Here is a 4,147-nt window from a genome sequence, read left to right on the forward strand (position 1 = left end):
GAACATAGAATTGAGCACTGAACCCTTACTGGTAGTGTATATCACTCTAACTCTCAAGTGTCTAGGGTCAATCACTCTACTCTTCTCCAGTCATGCTTTCTAAAATTTGTTCTTCACCTAACCAATCAACAATAAATAATATACCAATGCAAACATCATGAGGTCTTTTCAAGGTTGTAATAGGGCTAAGGTAAGGGTAAGGGTATATGTATATGGCTAAGTGAGCTTTATAAATTGAATCTTTAATTAACCTAAGCTTTCACATAACATACATATACTCTATATAACTCTAGAATCATGCCTAGCTACCCATAGTCTTCACTTTTGCATTACATACTCATGTATCAACTTTTTCTTTTTAATTTATCACATGTGCATTGATTTTTTCATTAACTCAACATTGGGGTAATTTTGTCCCCTTATTTATTTATTTATATTATATATATATATTTTTTTTTCTCATTTTTTTTTCTTTCTTTTCTTTTTTTTTTTAAATCATAAAAGCAAACATAACTTATCAATGCACATGGATTTTTCATTATTTTTCTATTTTGGTTTTTCATGAGTAGGTTCCCAAATTTCCCATATTCAAATAAATTAAAAACATGATACATTCCCTTATCAACCCATGTTCCCACAATTTTCCCACACTTATTTAATACACAATCTCTATCTTAAGCTAATCAAAGATTCAATTGGGATAATTAATTTGTTTTTCACTTAAGGCTAGTGATGTGGTAAAATATGCAGCTCATAGTAGCAAAATAAAATAAAATTCAAATAAATAAATTCTAATTAATAACTTTAGCACTCTATTGCAACTTCCCGGCAACGGCGCCAAAAATTGATGCGGGCAGAAATTGGTGAATTAAAAATTATTAGAATATAGCATTGCAAGTATAGTTCTTAACTCACCAGAAATCCACCGCTCAATTTAGAAAGGTGTCACAGAAAATTAAAATTTAAAATCTTGGGAGTATGAATCCCAGGTCGTCTTCCAACGAGTTGCAGGAAAGAGTGCTATTTTATTAATCAGATATTTTCGAAAAGGTTTGAGTTGAGTAAACAGGAATTTAAAATGATGAAATTGAATAATGTAAATAAAAGCCTTGACTGGGAGTTGATTACATGGAAGCCCTATTCTTGATGGAACACTCTTAAGATTAATTGACAGTTGAGAGTTATTTCGCTTAGTTATCCTTTACTAAGTAAGGGAAGGTAAAACAAGTTGGAATGCTGTTCTATCCACAAGTCCCAATCCACTCTGGGGAGGATTGGTGTCAGGAATTAGAGAGCAAGCCAACAATAACCCAATTACAATCTTTCTCTTGAACCTTCCAACTCAAGGGTTCCTTTCAATCAACTTCCCATCAAGTTAGGGAACTACTCACTCATTGTAAAGGTAAAATTCATAGCATATGAGAAGAAATTAAAGAAAGACATTGTAAATAAAAATAAAAAATAGTCAATTAAAAATAAAAGTGATCCTTGTATTAAATAATCCTAAAAATATTCCAATGGTAAAATTAAACAAAGCAAAGAACATGGAAGAGTAAGCCAAGTAAAGAAAATGAACTAGAATGACGAAGTCTTGATGAGGTAATAACTCTTCTCAATATCCCAGTGCAAAAAGCTAGAGAAACTAAAATCCTAAGAACTATCAATGTCTCCAGAGAAAAAAAACTAGGGGAGGAGTAAAACTAGATCAATAAACTAAAAACTATGTAGAATGAATGTTGTCTTTGGTTTCTGCATGTTCTCTGGCTCTAGTCTGCTGTTCTGGGCCGAGAACTGGGTCAAAATAGGGTCCAAAATTGCCCCAGCGAATCCTGCAGATTATGCAGATCGCGCATGTCACGCGATCGCGTCATCCATGCGAACGCGTCATTCGCGCTTTTCCTTGCCACGGGTTCGCGTCGTCCACGCCTCCGTGTCGCTCGTGCTTTTTCAGTCCGCGCGGTCGCGTGAGCCATGCGGCCGCGTCACTGCGATTTCTCTTCTTTCGCGCGGTCGCATGAGCCAGGTGGCCGCGTCACTTCTCGCTGGTTATCTCCTCAATTTCTTGTGTTCCTTCCATTTTTGCTAGCTTCCTTTCCAATCTCCAACTCATTCATGCCCTATAAAGCCTGAAACGCTTAACACACAGATCACGGCATCGAATGGAATAAAGAAGAATTAAAATGCATAATTAAGAGTCTCTAGGAAGCAGTTTTCAATCATGTAATAATTTCAGGAAGGAAATATAAATGCATGCTAAATTAATGAATAAGTGGGTAAGGATCATGATAAAACCACACAATTAAACACAATATAAACCATAAAATAGTGGTTTATCAGTTTGCCATGGAATGAATCTTGCATTGTTAAAATAGTTGGTAAGAAAACTTAATCCGAAAAAGTAAACATCTCCAATACTTTAACTATTGTCTCTCACGTTTTCACACTAGACCCATTTTTTGCATTCTTTACTCTTGTTTTGCTGTTTAATTTGTTTTAAAACCCACCAAACCAACTCTTCCATTTGCCTAACTAAGCCAATCAGTTGACCATTGTTGCTCAGTTTCTCAGTCCTCGTGGGATTGATCCTCACTTACCTGAGGTATTACTTGGACGACTCGGTGCACTTGCGGGTTCAGTTGTGGGTATTCTAATTCTCGCACCAAGTTTTTGACACTGTTGCCGGAGACCGACGGTGATTGACAACTACCAGTTGTCTAATTGCTTAGATTATGTATTTTTCTTTAGTTTTGTTTATTTTTTTTTTAATTTTCGATTAGATTTGATTTGTTTTTCTTTAATTTCTGAAATTAAGTTTGGTGTCTCCTTATTTGTTTTTCTTCTACTTTTCTTTTATTTTTCTCTTTTTAAATTTCGAAAACACTAGCTGATTTTCTTTATCCAATTAATTTATTTTCCTATTCATTTTTTGAATTTTTTTAGGTATATTTCTTATGTTAATTAATTTTATTATTTTTTAAAATTTTCAAAAATATTAGTGTTTCTCTTAGTTTAATTTTCGAATTAATAGTTTAATTTTTCTTAAATATTTTTCAAAATTTATGAATTACTGCTTGTGTCATTTTATTTTATTTCTTTTACGCACTCTGAGTAGAGATTCTCACTTTTTCTTATTTTCTGTTTTTGTGTGAGCAGGAACAGGAAGGAGTTCACTATGAATCCGAATGGGAATGAGCAACTTAGAAGGACCGTGGACTCATACACTACTAATCCTAATTTCTATGGTAACAGTGTTGTTGTGCCTCTCATTGGAGCAAACAATTTTGAGCTGAAGCCTCAGTTGATTTTACTGGTGTAGCAGAATTGCCAGTTTCATGGACTCTCGTAGGAAGATCCTAACCTATTTATTTCTAATTTTCTGCAGATCTATGACACTGTGAAGACTAATGGAGTAAATCTTGATGTCTACAAGCTACTTCTCTTCCAATTTGCTGTCAGGGACAGAGCAAAGCAGTGGCTTGACACTCAACCCAAGGAGAGCTTGGACACTTGGGATAAGGTGGTCAACAAGTTTCTAACCAGATTCTTTCCACCTTAGAGGATGACTAAGCTGAGGAATGATGTCCAAACCTTCAGGCAAAAAGATGGTGAATCCCTCTATGAAGCCTGTGAGAGGTACAAGTCTATAATAAGGAAGTGCCCTCCTGACATGTTCTCAAACTGGATCCAATTACAGATGTTTTATGATGGACTCTTAGAGATGGCTCAAATGTCTCTAGATAATTCTGTAGGTGAATCTCTGCATATGAAGAAAACTCCTAAAGAGGCTAATAAGTTGATTGAGATGGTTGCTAACAACCAATATTTATATTCTTCTAAGATGACCTCTGTGAAGAAAGGAGTCATGGAGTTGGATGCCGTAGATGCTCTTCTTGCTCAGAACAAGCTTTTGTCTAAACAAATGAGTCTTATTACTCAACACTTGAGTGGGATGCAAGCGGTAGCTGTTAATACTCAAAATGCTCCTCAAGATGTTTCTTATAACATGAGTGGTGGCTTCACCCAAGGTGAGACTTATGATTATGCTTAATTTCCTCATGAACAGGTTAATTTTATGGAAAATGCTCCTAGAAACCCTAATGATGATCCATATTCCAAGATCTTTAATCAGGGGTGGAGAAATCACCCA

General features: G+C 35.2%; 1 non-coding gene across 1 annotated transcript; it reads right to left on the reverse strand.

Moving 5' to 3' along the window:
- Positions 1 to 3,565: 3,565 nt before the first annotated feature.
- LOC112725205 (small nucleolar RNA R71) lies at positions 3,566 to 3,669 on the reverse strand. The gene has a single exon (XR_003164328.1). It is a non-coding gene; the product is annotated as a small nucleolar RNA R71 (small nucleolar RNA).
- Positions 3,670 to 4,147: the final 478 nt, after the last annotated feature.

The sequence above is a fragment of the Arachis hypogaea genome, chromosome 11 (assembly GCF_003086295.3).
Source record: "Arachis hypogaea cultivar Tifrunner chromosome 11, arahy.Tifrunner.gnm2.J5K5, whole genome shotgun sequence".
Lineage (NCBI taxonomy): Eukaryota > Viridiplantae > Streptophyta > Magnoliopsida > Fabales > Fabaceae > Arachis > Arachis hypogaea.